The 18,809-nt window shown below is 43.0% G+C and overlaps 1 long non-coding RNA gene and 1 pseudogene across 1 annotated transcript in view; one reads left to right on the forward strand and one right to left on the reverse strand.

Moving 5' to 3' along the window:
• Positions 1 to 2,009: 2,009 nt before the first annotated feature.
• LOC100355066 (serine/threonine-protein kinase NLK pseudogene) lies at positions 2,010 to 3,494 on the reverse strand (annotated as a pseudogene).
• Positions 3,495 to 4,141: 647 nt separating this feature from the next.
• The window catches only part of LOC127483487 (uncharacterized), a 30,409-nt gene continuing 15,741 nt past the window's right edge, over positions 4,142 to 18,809 (forward strand). The window contains exons 1-2 of the long non-coding RNA XR_007909792.3: positions 4,142 to 4,223; positions 7,041 to 7,277. This is a non-coding gene — a long non-coding RNA (uncharacterized LOC127483487). The remainder of the gene's footprint in view (positions 4,224 to 7,040; positions 7,278 to 18,809) is intronic.

The raw sequence follows: 18,809 nt of genomic DNA on the forward strand, positions 1-18,809 counted from the left end.
AGGATGGCCCAAGTGCTTGGGCCCTGCACCCCATGGGAGACCAGGAAAAGCACCTGGCTCCTGGCTCCTGCCATTGGATCAGCGCGGTGCGCCGGCCGCGCCGGCCATTGGAGGGTGAACCAATGGCAAAGGAAGACCTTTCTCTCTGTCTCTCTCTCTCACTGTCCACTCTGCCTGTCAAAAAAAAAAAAAAAAAAAAGAATCTTCTAAAAGTAATTAATTTTAAAATACATCATTGTCAATTATATATTAATTATGCTCAAACTAATCCACTCCTGAAAATTTTAGGATTTTCAGAATAGTTGAAAATCTCTCCTGATTAACTTGAAATACTCAAATCCTTCAGATATTTTAACTTAGCAAATAGACCTCATTTTATCCCATTGTTATTGTGGTTTACGTGGCACTGTTTGATAGGGCAGGAAAGTGGAATCAGGATCATTGCTCTGTGATAGGCTTTCAGCCAAGAATAACATTTATACTGATAACTGAATTGCAAGGATCAGTAAGATTTTTAGTTGAAATTTTCTAAAATACCTCATATTTATTCTGGCTGGTGAGGAGAAAGGGATTTAACCTAAGTAGATAGTTATTTTCCCCTGATTATGCGCTCAAAACTGGAGAAGACTTTGGTAGAAGAAGAAAAGGATGATCATCACCAGGAAATGAGCAGGAGAAATTCTGTATGTAAATGAGTACAACAGAAGATCAGAATAAAAGAAGAAAGGTTATGCCTGTGTGTTATTTGTGAAATGCAACGAAACAGGGTCCCTGAATTGAGTCAGGAGGGTGGCAGTGAGAGGAAAAGGGAAGAAGCTTATAGCAAATTTCTCATTGAAGATTTGGTGAGAATTAGCCTTAACCCATCATCCTGTACAAATCAAATTGTTTTAACCATAAAAAATATTTCTCAACTCCCACTATGCAAGGATAACAAGAAATGAAAGTATGAGTTAGCTCCAGTGAACTCCTCCAACCTGAACTAGGTGGTTTCACAGATAAAGTAGGTATCATAAAGTAGATATCTGTTACTATCTTTTTTTTTTTTTTTTTTTGACAGGCAGAGTGGGCAGAGAGAGAAAGGTCTTCCTTTTCCGTTGGTTCACCCCCACAATGGGCGCTGCAACCCACGTGCTGCGGCAGGCGCACCGCGCTGATCTGAAGCCAGGAGCCAGGTGCTTCTCCTGATCTCCCATGCTGGTGCAGGGCCCAAGCACTTGGGCCATCCTCCACTGCCTTCCCGGGCCACAGCAGAGAGCTGGATTGGAAGAGGGGCAACCAGGACAGAATCTGGCGCCCCGACCGGGACTAGAACCCCGTGTGCCAGCGCCGCAGGTGGAGGATTAGCCTATTGAGCCACGGTGCCAGCCACTATCTTTTCTAATAATTTATTTGAGAGAGAGGGAGAAAGAGAAAGAGAGAGAGAGAGAATTTTCCATCCACTGGCTCACTTCACAAATGCCCCTAACAGTCAAGGCTGTAGTCTGGAATGCAATCCAGGTCTCCTATATAGGTGGCAGGAACCCAACTACTTAAGCCATCACCTGCTGGTTCCCAGAAGTGCATTAACAGGACTTGAACCCAGAGGCACTCCAATGTGAGATACAGCTTCCCAGTTAGCATCTTAACTGCTGTACCAAATTTCCACCCCAACCTGTTGTTTTTATTTCCTGTCTTTCATTTACCTACCTTGTGTAACTGTACCCTTTCCTGTACTTCTCCCTATATGATTCTATCCAGGCTGATATCTGCTGCCATGTTAGTTTTGGGGATGGCCATGTGACCTAATTTGGGGCTCAATCAACAGACACTTCTTTTTACCCTGTTTGACTTGAAATTTGACTTGGTATAGGGATTGGAACAACTGTCATCTGCTACTATTATGTAAGAATTCAGGTGGAAGCCAAACACGGGAGCCAGAGCCAAGGTATGGACATAGCAGAGTCCCAGTTGCATTATTTGAGCTTTAAATCCAGCCATGTCCATAGTTAGCTATATCCCAATATTTCTCAGCTTTTGAAATTCAGTAAATCCATTTTCACATTTGCTAGCTTGGGTGTTTTATTTTGAAAGATGAGTATGTGTGCCTTAGCGCCTTCACAAGCCGTCCTCATTGCTTCCAGTGATGGTGTACCCGATAGATCTGTGATCAAATCCTACTGCTGAATGGGTCTCTGTGCCTGAAACAATATTCTTCGTCCTAGTAGTTCTGCAAAGATACATCCGACAGACCAGATGTCAATATCATTGCCGTAATGATGGCTGCCCATCAGGATTTCTGGAGCCTGATAATACTGAGTAACAACTTCCCGAGTCATATGACGGGATTCATCTAATTCTTCAACTCTGGCCAATCCAAAATCACAATTCTTTAGAATACAGTTGCTGTTCACAAGCAGATTCCCTGGCTTAATGTCTCGACGCAAAATGCCAGCTGAATGGAGATATTTCAAACCTCTCAAAATCTGATAAAGAAAAACTTTGACATGATCTGAGCTCAGTGGTTGAGGAGACACAATAATTTTATGTAGGTCACTCTGCATCAATTCTGTGACAACATATATTTCTTCAAAATAGTCAATGTGTGGAAGTTGGAGTATGTCAAGGGCAGAGAGTACATTATCATGTTTAAAAAAACACAACATAGGGGCCAGCGCTGTGGCGCAGTAGGTTAATCCTCCACCTGCGGCGCCAGCATCCCATATGGACGCCAGTCCTGGCTGCTCCTTTTCCCATCCAGCTCTCTGCTACTGTCTGGGAAAGCAGTAGAAGATGACCCAAGTCCTTGGGCCCCTGTACCCATGTGGGAGATCTGGAAGAAGCTCCTGGCTCCTGGCTCCTGGCTTCAGATCCAGCTGTTGTGGCCATCTGGGGAGTGAACCAGCGGACAGAAGTCCTTTCTATCTGTCTCTCTCCCTTTCACTGTCTGTAACTCTACCTCTCAAATAAATTAATAACATCTTTAAAAAAATACACAACATCCTCAATTCCCGGAAGACTCTTTTGCAAGAGACCAGATTCTGGAAGACGTTGGGCATCTTTTTGAGTGCTACTCTCTTTCCATCTCTTGGATCTGTTACTGACCAAACAACGCCAAAGGCTCCACATCCAGTCGGTCTATCCGGCTCAATGTCCAGCTGCTGTTGTGGGTGATGTGAGTGCTGATGAAGGTGTGCCTTCACAGTGGCAGGCTGCAGCAGCCTGTGCCTGAGCTGGGGCTGCTGCGGCTGGTCCAGGAGGCTGTCCCGGTGCCAGTGATGGGAAATACGGCTGTTGCTGCCCAGGGTTTAACATGGCTTTAGCTGTGGCCTTTGCTGCCATGCAGGGTGGACAGCAGCAGCCGACCCCTGATGAAGGTGGGGTTGAGGGTGGTGGTGGTGGTGAAGGTGTGGAAGGTGGTGGTGATGGTGGTGCTGGTGACCTGCTGCTGCAGATGTACCACCATTGTAAGCTGCCATCATTTTTGCATTGGCTCTTGTGCCACAAAGAGACATTAAAAAAATGCCCTTTGATTGGAAAGCAAACTGGGTCAAGCTGTCATTTGGCCATTTAAAAATGAAGAAAAACCACTCACTTCACCTCAGAAAACATAGAGTGGAACTGGCTTTATGTCTTCATCAGTCAATCCAGACAAGTTAGAAGATCTTAGTGTTTCGCTTTTGGGGTGAGTGTGAGTGGAAGGGTGTGGGTTGCTCCCCAATAAAAGCTAAACAAAGGAAAGAAAAAAAAAGAAAAAGGTGAAAAGCACCCCTTCCCCCCAGAATTCCTGCCACCAGTGGGTACTAAAACTCCACTCTTAAATTGGGAGAGGTTCCAACTTTGAACGTGGGAATAAAGGCCAAGCCTCCAAACCTCTAGAACTCCACACACGAAAAGGATCAGGTAACAGAGCACCCTTGGAATCTCCTAAGGTTGGCTCATCTACGCCTTCCATTCCCACATCCTTTTCCAAACACCTACCACCTCCTCAAAAACACAACTGGTAAAAATTCCAACCACCCTAAGTTAGACAGATGGGGGAAATATTCAGGGAAGGCAGCTTCCCCCCACTTCGAACTCCCCAACTCTACATCTCCCCCAACTCCTGGCCGCCTGGCCCCGGTGGGGGCGGGGGCAGCAAAGTTTGCTCGGCAGAAAGAGCCGAGGGAGGAGGCTGCAGGGGCCCAGTGAGGCGGGAAGACAGGCAGGACGGAGAGGAGAGAGAGAACGGGGTAAAAAGGAAGGTAAGGCGGTGCAGGGCGGGACGAAAGAATAGTGAGCAGCACTCTGGACGCCTCGACAGAGGGAACCGCCCTGGGGGGAGGCGAGGGTCCCGGGGCCAGAGAACAGGAGCCCCGGGAAGGCGGGCGGGAGACGGAGGGAAGCGAGCTGACTCCTGCCCCCGCCGCCGGCTGCTTCAGCTGAGGAGGGTTGTGGGGGAGAGCGGGTGGGTCCCCTGGTGACGGCCACCTCAGGGCTCAAGGCTGCTCCGTCTCTCCCCCTCTCCCCTGACCCGGCTTCCGACCCTGCGGCCACTTTCTCCTCTGCAGCCGGTGCGGCCGCGGCCGGACTCACCTCCCCTAGGGAAGCCGGATAGACGGAGCCAGCGGCGGATACGCGCAACCAGCCGCTCGCCGAGGACCCTGTTTATTTTTCTTTAAGATTTTCCGATACCATATAAAATTTAGAAATTTGACAGTTAATTTTGGTAGCTAATTACAAATGAGTGGTCAAAAATACATTTATTTTTCATTTAAATGAATTGAGTTGAATGGGTTTCCATTTCTAAAAATACTAACATTTCTTATTTTGAAATGTGAAAACATCTTTATTTTTCTTCAGTGTGCGATAGCTTCTTCCCTCTGCACCATGCATCTCTCTCTGAGTGACTCTCCTTTTTTATAAACACAACCCCTACAATTCTTACTCTTGTGATTTTGTTCTTTCTCCAGGATTTGATGCTATCAATGAGATTTTTCTTACAGTATTCAGTTTCTTTATCAGGTCTGTGATAACTAATTTTGTTATCAACATGGCTGTGCCAAGGGGTGCCCAGATATTGGACTGAACATTCTTTTGCATATGTCTGTGAAGGGCTTCTGGGTGATATTAGCACTGCAGTCAGTAGACTTAGCAAAGCAGGTGGCCCTCCCTAATGCCCAGGATCTGAACAGAACAAAAATGCTGAGGAAGAGGGAGCTCTTCTTGCCTGGCGGGCTTCAAGCTGGAGGACTGTTTTGTTCCTTGCCTTCCTTTGGACACAGACTGAAACCACACCTCCACCTGGGACTCATGCCAGGAGGTCTCGAGACTGGAGCTACACCATCAGCTCCGCCAGCTCACCCTATAGATCCTGAGACTTGACAGCCTCCATTGTCTCACAAGCCAAGTCTTTGTAATAAATTTCATTGGGTAGTTGCGTACAAGCTTATTCAGTAGTCTCCTCTTATCCGTGGTTTCATTTTCCTCAGTGTCAGTTACCCACAGTAAACAATGGCCCACAAATATTAAATGGAAAATTCCAGATAAATTCATCTGTACGCAAGTCCGTGCTTTCTGAGTAGCATGATGGAATCTCATGCTGTTCTGCTCTGGTCCACCTGGAATGTGAAGCTTCTATTTGTTTGCCATCACCATTCTGAAGACACTACAACCCCACTAGTCACCTAGTAGCTGTCTCAGTTACCAGACTGACATCATATTGAAGTACTTGTCATCAAGCAACCCTTATTTTACTTAATGGCCCCAAAGTGTGACAGGAGTGATGCTAGAAATTCAGACATGCCAAGGAGAATCTATAAAGGGCTTCTTTTAAGTGAAAATGTGAAAGCTAATAAGAAAAAAAAAATCACATGTATTAGTGTTCTGCAGCCACAGCCCCACTTAATTGCTGGCTTTTGGATCCCTTACAAATCTGGCCTCTCCTAGTGCCAAAGAAACTGTAGCCCAGGGGAAATCAATGGCTCTTGATTGCAAAGCTTTGTGCCCCTTTTCAGTCCTCCTTTGGGGCCTTTCATGCTGAAACTGCTAATAAAATGTCCTTTTAAAAATTACAAAAGTTTCATTGTATGAAAGTTGAAAAGTTCAGGAAAGTGCAGCAAAGACACCTGTATTCACAATGCTCAAATTCACTGTTAGCAGTTTGATTCATACTCCCTTGACTTTTTCAAACATTGTGTATATTTACTTAAACCTAAATTGGGCATCATGTGACATATTCTTTGATCATTCTTTTATTTTTTTAGAAAGATTTATTTATTTAAAAAATAGAGTTACAGAGGCAGAGATGGAGAGAAAGAAAGGTCTTTTTTTTTTTTTTTTAAAAAAGATTTATTATTTATTTGAAAGTCAGAGTTACTCAGAGAGAGAAGGAGAAACAGAGAGAGAGAGTCTTCCATCCATTGGTTCACTACCCAATCGGCTGCAATGGCCAGAGCTGTGCTGATACAAAGCCAAAAGCTATGAGCTTTTTCCAGGTCTCCCACTTGGGTGCAGGGTCCCAAGGACTTGGGCCATCTTGTACTGCTTTCCCAGGCCATAGCAGAGAGCTGGATTGGAAGTGAAGCAGCTGAGACTTGAACCAGTGCCCATATGGGATGCCGGCACTGCAGGTGGCAGTTTTACCCACTATGCCACAGTGCCAGCTCTGAAAGAAAGGTCTTTTATCTGCTGGTTCACTCCCCAGATGGCCGCAATGGCTGGAGCAGAGCTGATCCAGTCCGAAGCCAGGAGCCAGGAGCCTCCTCTGAGTCTCCCCTGCAGGTACAGGGGCCCAAGCACTTGGGACAACTACTGTTTTCCCAGGCCATAGCAAAGAGCTGGATAAGAAGTGGAGCAGCCAGGACTCGAACTGGCACCCATATGGGATACAGGCTCTGCATTCGATGGCTTTACCCACTAAGCCACAACATCGGCCCCCACTGTTTTATTTTTAACATTTGATGGATGGGTATTTTTCCATGCCAGTAAATATTATTTTGCAACAACTGTTTTCATGTCAACAAGTCTTTTCCATCATACTAATGTAATAAAATCTGTTTTTATATCATTACCATTGTTAGGTGTTTAGGTTGTCTGCATTTTTAGGAATGTGATATCAACATGGCTGAAACTCTGCAGGAGTACTGTCAACCAATGGATTCTTGAAGATTCATTTGGAGGAAGACCCAGCAAAGTCTGACTTGGGCATGTAAAGCCTCGGTAGCCAGCTGACATTCTGTCTTTCAGTCCTGAGATGACAGCTGCAAATATCCCAATAGTATGGAAAACCTCCCTCCCAAAGCTGCGTCAACCCAGAGGTAAGATGTATTAGGAGGCTAAATGATGTTGGGAAGAGTGGGCTTGGTGCTGGGAAGAGTGGGCTTGGTGTTGGGAAAAACAACTCTTTCAGTCTTTGGTTAAGTCTTCTATTCAGGAACATTCTATTTTTGGAATAAGGTGAGAGCTTTTACAAGTCCTGTGTATGTTATCATACATAATTTTAGCAACCTGGAAACAGTTCTCAAAGAGTCAATTTGCCACCCTGAGGTTCAATTTTCTCACATCCAGTGTAAGTATGTGCCTTAAGACATATGCTAAGATTCTTTTCAATTCTGAAATCCTGCAACCCTGTGCATAGAAATAAACAAAGAAGTTTTCCTAGCTCTTCTGTGTGGACTACTCAGACAGCTGCCATATCTAACTAGCATATTCCAAAGAAACACAGATGTATGGAGCCATGACACACATCCTAAGAGGAAAGTCTAATCCTGGCAGCAGAACTTTCTGGGAACTAGCAAGAATCAAAGTGGGAAAGACTGAGTGATGTGGGCTGATAAAGTGAAGATCAATGACGAGCCCGTGATTAGAACCAATAAGCATTTAATTCATTTGTTTAAATGAATTCTTTGCTGGAGTGGATGTGGGGAGGAGGGCCTCTGATGGGCATACAGGAAAGGATTCTACCTCTCTTCTGATTCCTAAGTCTTGTGTGAGTCTGTCTCATTGGCAATACCATATTCCAATCTTCACTGTTCCAGAAGTCTGTGGAATGCAGTTCCCAGGCACTCAGTGCCCATGCTGAGCAGAGGGGAACAGAGAAGACTGGGAAGAGAACTGTTTGCCAACAGGCAGGATCTGACTTAACTTTCTCTCTTTTTTTTATTTTCTCAGATTACACAAATAGTATTTTTTCTTATCTTTCCTGTCCCTTACTTCTGAGCCAAAAAATTGCCCAACTTTCTATCAATTCTCTTTGTTGTTCAAGTATATGAACTCAAGTAGTTCAAAACAATTGCCTGAATAAAAGAATAATAATAGAAAAGTTCTCTAATGATGATTAATAATGCACAAATGAAGTTAGATTCCTTTCTTAGTGGAAGGCTTTTTGAAATTGTCTTAATCATGTAGGTGAAGGTCATAGACAAAAGGGATTATTTTTCTTTAAATTTAAAAATCTAATCAGCTGAAAATTACCATGACCTTTGTTCTGACATATGAAAGCCTTCTTTTGATTTTCTTTGTGCTAGTAAGTTAATGTAGAAGGCAGTTTCTGAGCATTTCCTAAAAACATCACCACCAAAAATCTCTTGCCAGAGCCTCATTAGCTGCTGTCATTTATGGAAGAACAAGCTCTGGGCTTTTATCAGACTAATACCCATAATGTTAGTGCGTCCTGTTGTGTCTTTGTTGTCTTTGAAGAAACTGTGTGGTGCTGGGAAAAATAATTGTATGCAAAGATGACACCTAAGGGAAGAGAGTGCACCCAAAGAAATGGCCAAGTTTGGATTTGTCATACTGTATGGATTTTCCATTTAGCTCAAGTGAAGGGATAATATTCACAAAATATTTTCAGAACCAAGGCTTATTCCAATTAAAGCACTCTGATAGAAGGAGAAGAAAATATGGAGCATATTTTTAAAACTTATTTATTTGAAAGACAGAGTAACAGAAATTTGATTTTTATCACTGTGATAGTAAAGGTACTACCTCTGTCAACCTAGGAGTTGAATACAAAGAGCCAATAGAGTACTGGCCTCAAATTGCCTTCTTTTGGGGAATGTTTCTCAAAAATATTTGTCAAAATAAAATATTAGAAAGCTTGTCTTGCTCTTAATTTTCGTTTTAAAAAGCCAAAGTGTTCTTTAAGGAGAAACTTTGAATTGCATAAGATCCACAATACTGCAGTCATAAAATGATGTTCCTGTAATAGAAGATGAAAAAGAAAGAGCCAAGTGAAGAGGTCTCCCCTCAGAGGAAATTGCAAGGGTAGTGCCATTGACCAAGAGGGTGCTGAGGAAGGGAAAGACCAGGGAGAGTTTGTGCTGTTGTTAGTTTGCTGCTAAACAATGCAGATCTTCAGTGTGTGCCTTGTCCATACAGAATTTCATTGTCTAGTAATATTTTGAGGTAGGGATTTTCTCACATTCCATATTGTACCAAAACCCACATTTTTGCTGAAAATTAAGGTATGATCATATTTCACTGTTTCAAGTCCCAGTATTTGCTTTCTTTAGTTGTCTAATTGTAGGATGCTTCTTTCACCATAAGCAAAGGACTGTCGGAATCTAAATGATACCAGTCTGTTGTCTGATGATCTGTGCTCACTCAACAAGCACATTTTATCTTCTGGGCCTGTGCTGGCTGTTTGAGGAATGAGAATGGCCCTGACTCACCAGCACCAAGAATAAATCTCTCTAGAGGATCTGTGAAACCTTTCATTCAATAGCTTAAAATCTGTCATTGTCTTTTCCTCTGATAGGTGAAGCATTTATTAGTTGCCAAGATCTACTTATTTGGAAAACACTAAGCAAATGTAGTCATTGGACATGGCCTAGCCTATGTTTTAATATCTGGATACTAAATCTAAGAGATAAAATTAAACAATTTCTCTTGTCAGTCTGGAATAATAGTTCCATCTGCAAGGAGTTCTTCCGGCTCAAGTTATACACTTAAAGAATTGACTCTGCTTTCCAGAACCATATGATACAGTCAAGTCTGAGAGGTGGTTTAGGGTAGAGTCCCTCATTATTAAATGTATAATCACCTTTGAATCCGGAAGACATGCTTTCACAGTTTTTTAATTCACACCCAGAAACCACAATTCATAAATAGAAAAAAATCAAGTGAGTGGCCTTACAAACACAATAAGCCTCAGAGTTATTTTGAATAGTGATATTCACTTTTTTGTCTTGCGTTAGCTTAAGGCATTAACCACTAGACTGGAAAGCACAAGACCATTGTAACTTACAGGTGGTAGGAGTCAGAGAAGTTTATTGCCTAGGGGAAGCTAATCAACTTGAAGATAGAGCAGGTCCTAGAGAATTGGTTTGCACAAGGGGCCTTCAGAAAGGTCATAGAAAAAGTACATTATGAAAAGTTACGTGTTTTTGTGTCCCAAAATGGCTTTACTTTTTTTCAAATGTATTACTATTTTAAAATTTTATTTAGTTATTTTTATTTATTTGAAAGGTAGAGAGAGAGAGAGAGAGAAGAGGGAGAGAAAAATCTTCAATCTGCAGGTTCACTCCCCCAAATACCTGCAACAGTTAAAAACTGGCCCAGGACAAAATCAAGAGTCCAGATCTCAACTGGAGTCTCCTATGTGAGTGGCAGAGACCCAAGTACTTGGGCCATCACCTGTTTCTTCCCAGTGTGTACATTATTAGCAGGAAATCGGAATTGGAAGTGGAGCTGACACTCAAACCCAGGCAGTCCAACATGGGATGCAAGCATCCCAGGTGACATCTTAACCACTGCACCAAATGCCCACCTCTAAGCTTATCTTTCCTTACATCTTTTCACATGAACCTTTTGAGGTACCCTCATATATAATGATGAAATAGTAATAACAGTGTTACTGGTAATACAATGAACCTACCTAAAATGTGATTTGACCTTGTATCACTTTGATTTAAAATTCATCAGTGGCTCCCATCAGTTAGTTTGACAAACATTCCCTTAGCCTGTGTGGGGCTCCTTTGTGGAGCTCCAGTGGCTGGTATTTTGAGCTGTCACTTATCCTGCTTTCCAATCCTTTATACTCTGATTTGTGGCTCAGTTTATCTGTGTGTTAGTCAGCTTTTCATCACTGTAACAAAAAACTGAGAGAAAATAAATATAAAGGAATAAGAATTGTTTTGGCTTGTACTTTTGGAGGTTCTCAGTCCAAGATCAAGTAGCTCCAGGTCTGGCATCCAAAGAGGGTGGTGGATGGTAGAATGCGTGCATAGGAGGGAGCACATGGTAAACTAGGAAAAAGAGAGACGGGGACATGCTCCTCATTTCTGTCCATGTCGTCTCTCCTGAGAAGTCCGTCATGATTCAGTCATGGGACTCTACTCTAGCAGTCTAATCCAACCCAACCCTTCATATACCATAATTGGATCAAGTCTGTGCCATTGTCAGTTTATCAATTTATGACTTTGGGGATTAAATCTCTGCATGAGCTGGGGAGTCAAACTTGATCAGGTCATACTGACCGCAGTGTCATGTTGTGGCTAGGATTGTGCAGGCTCTCATTGCCACCTGGACTTCCTATCCTACTTTCCTCCAACCCATCTCCATTTCCTTCCTCATCCATTGTCAATGTATATTTTGTCCTCCTGGCAAACTCCTACACATCCCTCAAGATTCAGCTTAATGGTTCACTTTTCTGAAATGCCTTTACTCTGTTCTCAAATCGCATCAATCATTATAGCTAGGGCTTGATTACCTGTTTCTTAGTAGAGACTTACTAAATATTTGCTTAATGAATGTAAAACAGCACACAACCTCAACTAACTGGGATGACTGAACAAACTCTTGTCCTCCTAAATGCAAAATTCTCATAACTAGGCATTTTAATATGAATTAAAATTTATAATTTTCCATCAAAACTAATAAAATAAATGTAATTTAGTGCTATATTTTTGGAATCTATTTGAATCTTCTACACCAAACCTTTTTACATGTTTTCACTTGCAAATTAAAGAATTTTGGATACTGAGAATGTTATTACTTTCCAAAATGCTCTAATACTAAATCTCAAAACTGAATGAGACTTTATTTTTTATTATTAATTGCTTAAATCTAGACCAAAGAAAGCTTGGAAAGCTTCCAGGCATATCCACCATCTGGCTTTACTGTGTATGGTTCCAGAATCTTGTAAAGATGTAAGACAATGTAAAAGGGGTCACTTTCCAATAGGTTTAAATCAAGAAAGATGATGCTGTCTTCTTCACCTCATAAGATGCTGTATTAGTGACAACCCAAGGCTGTTTTGGAATCCCATATCTCAAAGAATGGGGTTTAAACAATTGAGTTTACCAATGCTCTCTCACAAAGAGTGTTGAATGGTATTGACAACAACAAAAGAATTATTTGCATTAGAAGATGAAAAAACATGAAGATATATAGGTGGAGTTGCTATAGATATGACTTACCTAAATTTGTGTTGCTAGTAGCCAAGTCCATGATAGAAGTCTAGTATGTGAGTAAATAAGCAAAGAGATTACTTAAAATTTGTAACATTCACGAACCAGCTTAATTAATTCACGCCTTGACCAGAGAAGGTGAAGCTATGTTTCCCTCTGCTATACATCCCTTTGGTACTTCCAGAGCACTTTTATGCCGTAAATGCTGTGCATTCATTGTTTTAGTCTACGAAGCTGTAGACTCAATGGGTCAGAGATTTATTCACTCTGGTACCCCTAACAACTATTATGATGCTTTGCATGTGGTAGGCACTCTAATTGCAGAATAAATTGGTAATTACAGGATATCGTAACTTTGTCTTTCATTTACTGTTGTGAATCTAGCCCATAAAACAATGCCAATATGTTGGTGTATGTCAGAAGACCCCAGGAAACATTTCTGAAGTAAATGAATATTAGAGGCAATCTCTTCCACTTTTTACCTTTGAGATGAAGATACATCTGATATGTGCCTAACACAGTGCCTAGAACACATTAGCTTCTCACTACGCTTTTCTTTTATCAGCTTTGAAATGCAAAATGAAGTGTCCAAGTAGAAAAAAAATAATTAAAAATAAAACTTCTTTAAACATATAGCACTCTTGCAGGAACTGTTGCTATAATCAAGCAGATAGGACATTATCTCCTAATACAAGGAAATACTCATCAGTCTTTAAAATGATTGTTGATATTTAATGTTTGAGATAATGAAATGGTAGAGTTGAGAAGACTCTGAAAGATCACCAAATCCTCCCTCTAATTGAACAGGGAGGATAAGTGGTATAGTGGTTAAGGTGCCACTTGGAATGTCTTTATCCCATACTGGAGTGCCTGAGTTCAAATTCTGGCACTGCAACCAATTCTGGCTTCTTTCTAATATGCATTCTTGGAGGCAACAGATGACAGCCCCAGAACCTGAGTTCCTGCCACCTAAGTGAGAGAGGCTAAAGATTGAATTCCTAGATCCTGGCTTCAGACTGGCCCAGCTTCAGAGGTTGTGAGCATTTTTGGGGAGTGAACCGACAGATGGAAGATCTTTCTCTGTTTCTCTCTCTCTCTCTCTCTCTCTCTCTCGCTCTATCAAAATAATAAATAGGCCGGCGCCGCGGCTCACTAGGCTAATCCTCTGCCTTGCTGCACTGGCACACCAGGTTCTAGTCCCGGTCGGGGTGCCGGATTCTGTCCCGGTTGCCCCTCTTCCAGGCCAGCTCTCTGCTATGGCCCGGGAGTGCAGTGGAGGATGGCCCAAGTGCTTGGGCCCTGCACCTGCATGGGAGACCAGGAGAAGCACCTGGCTCCTGCCATCGGATCAGCGCAGAGTGCCAGCTGCGGCGGCCATTGGAGGGTGAACCAACGGCACAAGAAGACCTTTCTCTCTGTCTCTCTCTCTCTCACTGTCCACTCTGGCTGTCAAAAATAAATAAATAAATAAATAAAATTAAAATCAGACAGCCTTAAGATAAAAAAATTTTCAAAAATAATAATAATAAATAAAACTTTTAAAAGAAAGAAAGAAAAGGGATTTTCTTGAGCATTAAGCAGCTGGCCATGTGTTCAAATGTATTTGGTTGCCAAATAAGAACAAACTTCAGGTATTGTGTCCCTAACTTGGAGCTCTTTGCATTATATACTAGGTGGCTCCAATAACAATTTATGTCAAGAAGAAGGAAAGTATTAAGCCTTTCACTTATCTATATAGATGATGATTTCTAAAAACTAAAAGAAAAGCTATTACTTCTACATTTTAAAAATGTTTTTGGGGAGGAGGTGGGAGAAGAATATAGCTCTGTGATCAACATACCTTGAACTTCATGAATTCCTCACACTTTTAAGATATTAACATGAACTCAAAGCTAGTGTTTAACAACAAGAGATGCTTAAGCCCCATGCCCAGGAGAAACTGGCTACCCGTGGGACCCCAGAACCTGTGCTTAACACAGGAGACAGGTGTATAAAGTGTTTAAGAGCCAAAAATCTCATTTAGGAGCAAGTGGGGAAATGATGCTCCCATGCTTAGAACTCACAGCCCTGGAGAGTTAACTCCAAAGGCAGAGAACACATTTCTGAAATTAGCCTGTTGGACTCAGAGCAAAGTAATTCAATAATGTGGCTTATGGAGTCATAAAGGCTGGAGTCCAGGGGCTGCTGTTTGGTTCAGCATGTTAAGCCAGAATCCAATATGTGCACTTGTTTGAGTATTAGCTGATCCACTTTTTTTTTTTTTTGACAGGTAGAGTTATAGACAGTGAGAGAGAAAGACAGAAAGGTCTTCCTTCCGTTGGTTCACTCCCCAAATGGCCGCTATGGCCAGCGCTGTGCTGATCCAAAGCTAGGAGCCAGGTCTTCTTCCTGGTCTCCCATGCGGGTTCAGGGGCCCAACCTCCACTGCCCTCCCGGGCCACAGCAGAGAGCTGGACTGGAAGAGGAGCAGCTGGGACTAGAACCCAGCACCCATATGGGATGCTGGCACTGCAGGCAGAGGATTAACCAAGTGAGCCATGGCACCAGCCCTGCTCCGCTTCTGATCCAGCTCCCTGCTAATGTGCCTGGGAAAGTAACAGATGGCCCAAGTACTTGGGTCCCTTGCTACCCACATGGGAGACCTGGGTAGAGTGCCAGGCTCCTGGCTTTGGCCCATCCTAATCCCAGCCATTTGTAGCCGTTTGGGAAGTGAACCAGTAGATGGAAGATCTCTCCCCCTCCCCCTTTCTCTATAGCTGTCTTTTAAACACATAAATCTTTTAAAAATATCTTTAAAAAATTTAGACTGGAATCTAAATTCCAGTTGTATTACTTCCTAGTTTATCTTCGGCAACCTTTAAATTTTTCAAAGATTCGGTTTTCTAATTTGTAAAATCGGTATGTTAATGATAATCATGGGGGACGGCACTGTGGTATAGCGGGAAAAGCCAGTGCCTACAGTGCCCACATTCTGTATGGGCACCTGTTGGAGTCCCAGCTGCTCCACTTCTGATCCAGCTCTCTGCTATAGCCTGGGAAAGCAGTAGAGGATGGCCCAACTTCTTGGGCCCCTGTGCCCTCATGGGAGACCAGGGAGAAGCTCCTGTCTCCTGACTTCAGATCAGTACAACTTTGGCTGTTTGGCCATCTGGGTAGTGAACCAATATATGGAAGACTTCTCTTTCTCTCTGCCTCTGCCTCTCTGTAACTCTGCCTTTCAAATAAATAAATAAATCTTTTAAAATAATAATCATAATAATTTGTACATGAATGAGGCATTCAGCACAGTGTATGGCATTTACTGAGGATAAATTATTGTAAACTTAGTTCCAAAATATTCCATGGGCATAGAAATTTCTAGGAACATGTTTTCTCAGCAAAGCCAGGTTCCATTCAGCAGGAACTAATTTGTTTGTGATTTTCTGGCAAGCAAGGGGATTTAGAAACTGGCTTCCCCTGGAAACTCAGCCTGGCATTGAACCCACAGCAGGTGGTTCAAGGACACTTGCACTTTCCTCTTCTCTTCCCTCCACAAACTCTCCCATTTATCTCTTTTACTGACAGGACGAAGCACAACCTTTGTTCTATCCTGTCCTCTACTGACCTTACTCGTGTTCTAATTCTCTCCGAGAACTCAGTGTGTGACATCTGGTTATCCAGGAGTACTTCTTCCTGTAAGGGGTGAGAAGGTGCCATTACCTTGTGGAATTCCACACTTGCCCCATGCGCCCTCCAAGATGGGAAGCAGGGCTGCATTTTAAGGGCAGCCCATTTCACTACAGTCAACACCTTCTTTAAACGTCTGTATTCTATCATGTGCCAAGCCTATGTAGGAACTACCCAATCTGGGAGGCAGACAGATGCCAAGAGGCCCCAAGAACTTCACAAAGCCCTGCTGCACTTGCCTTCTGAGTAGGCATCCAGAGAAGGGAGGAAAAAAGGGAAGTGATTTGGTGTTCTCTCTCTCTCTCTCTTTATTTTTTTTTAAGATTTATTTATTTATTGGAAAGTCAAAGTTATACAGAGAGAGAAGGAGAGGCAGAGAGAGAGAGAGAAGTCTTCTAACCGGTGGTTCACTCCTCAATTGGCCGCAACGGCCGGAGCTGTGCCGGTCCAAAGCCAGGAGTCAGGAGCTTTTTCCAGGTCTCCCATGTGGGTGCAGGGGCCCAAAGACCTGAGCCATCTTCTACTGCTTTCCCAGGCCACAGCAGAGAGCTGGATAGGAAGTGGAGCAGTCAGAACTCGAACTGGTGGCCATATGGGATGCTGGCACTGTGGGTGGCAGCTTTACCCGATATGCCACAGCGCTGGCCCCTGGTGTCCTATTTCTTAGAATTTTGGACCTGAGAAAGGTTTCCTGGGAAACCCACTTAATGCTGAGTATTCTTGGAAAATGGCTCCCTGAGCTATAATTCCCAGGTTGGGAGAAGAACTGTTCCATGAATCCCACGAAAGTGCAGGTTGTTCCCAGAGCAGAAGGAAACAGTGTTTCTCAGGGGTGTGACCCAAGGAGAAATGCTAAGGTTGGCTGTGGGGACCAGGTGGCGTCCATGAAATTTGTGTTGTGTGTGCTTTTATTTTCTAACTTTCTATCTTGGTCTCAGTGAGCCTGTGAACTCTTGTGGGTCCAATCTCTCTGTTCCCAGCAGAAAACAGCTAATAAATTGATTGAACTTAGTTGTTTGGTGATTTAAAGCTTAATCAAATTTAGCTTAACCTTTTTCCAGGGGTGTTTGGATTTTAAAGGATAATTATCAGACAGGCTGTGTTTAACTGGAAAAAAAAAAGATTCGTCAAGGTGGCATTCCCAGCAACAGAGAAGGAGGTGTGTGGCCGTCCCCACAGGGATTCCCCACTACTCTTACGTTCACTCAGGAGTTACTTGATGTCTGGTCACAGATAAGAACTGTGGACAAAGGCAACTCTAACCACTTCTAATGATCTAAGGTCTTCTCTCTCTGCTCTTTGCAAAGTAGCTATACCTTTCCTACCAATGTGATCATGCAACACACAGCCCATAGGAATGGAATTTTTTTCCCTTTATATTTTATTCATTTGACAGCCAGAGAGACTTAGAGATCTCACCTGCTTGTTCATTCCCCTTAATTGCCCTCAACAATTAGGACTGGCTTAGTCTAGAGCAGGGAGCAAGAAATGGAATCCACATGAAGATAGCCTGCGCCATCAGCATTGCCTCCTGGGGTCTGAGTTAGCAGGAAGCTGGAACCAGGAATCAAACCCAAGCACTCCTAGGTGAGATGTTGGCATCTGAGCCAGCAGGCTAAACACACATCCAGGACCTGTTTTTCAAACCAAAACCTGTAGATGTCACTGTTGGACCCATCTTAGCTTGTTTCTCTCCTTAAATTCAAGGTTTCCTGTGTTTCTTTTAAACAGATGTCTAGATAAAATGGGCCTTTTGGTCTCAGAGGCTAAAGGAAAAAAAAAAAAAACCTTCCTTTTTCTCAGACTTCTGTTGCCTGCTTTGTGGGGAGCGGATGCTGGCTGGTATGAGCTGGGGTTGGAGGCAGGATTGGATTTTTTTCTACAGTCGCTTTCCTAACTTAAAATAGGCTTCTCCCCTGCTGAACTCCCTAGCAGCTTCCCCTCTGGGTTCTACTGAACTACTGAGCAGCCCTTCTAAGGTGGAGGTACTCTCTTGCCTCTCAGTCATTCCCTAATAACTCTTTGTAATCCTTTATAAAGTAGAGGGCTCAAAGTATGGTCCACAGACAAGTTTCCAGGGGACCATTTCTCCCTGGTTTACGACAAGATGAGGCACAGTGTCAGAACAGAAGTTAACTAAACAACAAGCACACCATCGAATTCAGTTCATTGTCTTCCTTACCATGACTCCCTGGATGTGTGTTCTGATGCAAGCTCCTTGTCTTGTCACAGATGGGCGTTTTGAGGTCTGTTTTAGTACATGAGCAAGACGCCTTCCTCCAGGAAATCTCTCATAGTTCCCCACACCCACCTCCTCTCTCCCTTGATGACCAATGGCACCATATTTGTACCTTTGTCAAAGCACCTGACACACCACATCATAACCATCTGCCTTTCCTGAGTGCTTTTTAAGCATCTCTCTATAAAGGGCAAAAAAATCCAGTGAAAGGGTCAATGAATGCATTTTTAATTCTGGTAATTTCTTTTGTACGTTAATAGCAGGTTAAGAATTTTTTAACATTTTGTAGTTTTGGATATTGTGGCGCCATCCTAATGTTTGAAGTCTCCACTAAGATTTCAGAGCTGGAATAGATGTAGTCTTTAAGATCAATTACCCTTTTACCCTTCTCAATGGCATCATGCAGAACCTGGGAAGTTAATCCACATCCACGTGAATAAGAGGTTCCTGTTTATTGCCGTCATCTTCAATTGTAAACACGGTGGAGGATGATGTCTGAGATGGTTAGCCCTCACATCCAAGTTCGGAGATAC

Source organism: Oryctolagus cuniculus, chromosome 13, assembly GCF_051225735.1.
Source record: "Oryctolagus cuniculus isolate XC-2025 breed Fujian yellow rabbit chromosome 13, ASM5122573v1, whole genome shotgun sequence".
Taxonomy (NCBI): Eukaryota; Metazoa; Chordata; class Mammalia; order Lagomorpha; family Leporidae; genus Oryctolagus; species Oryctolagus cuniculus.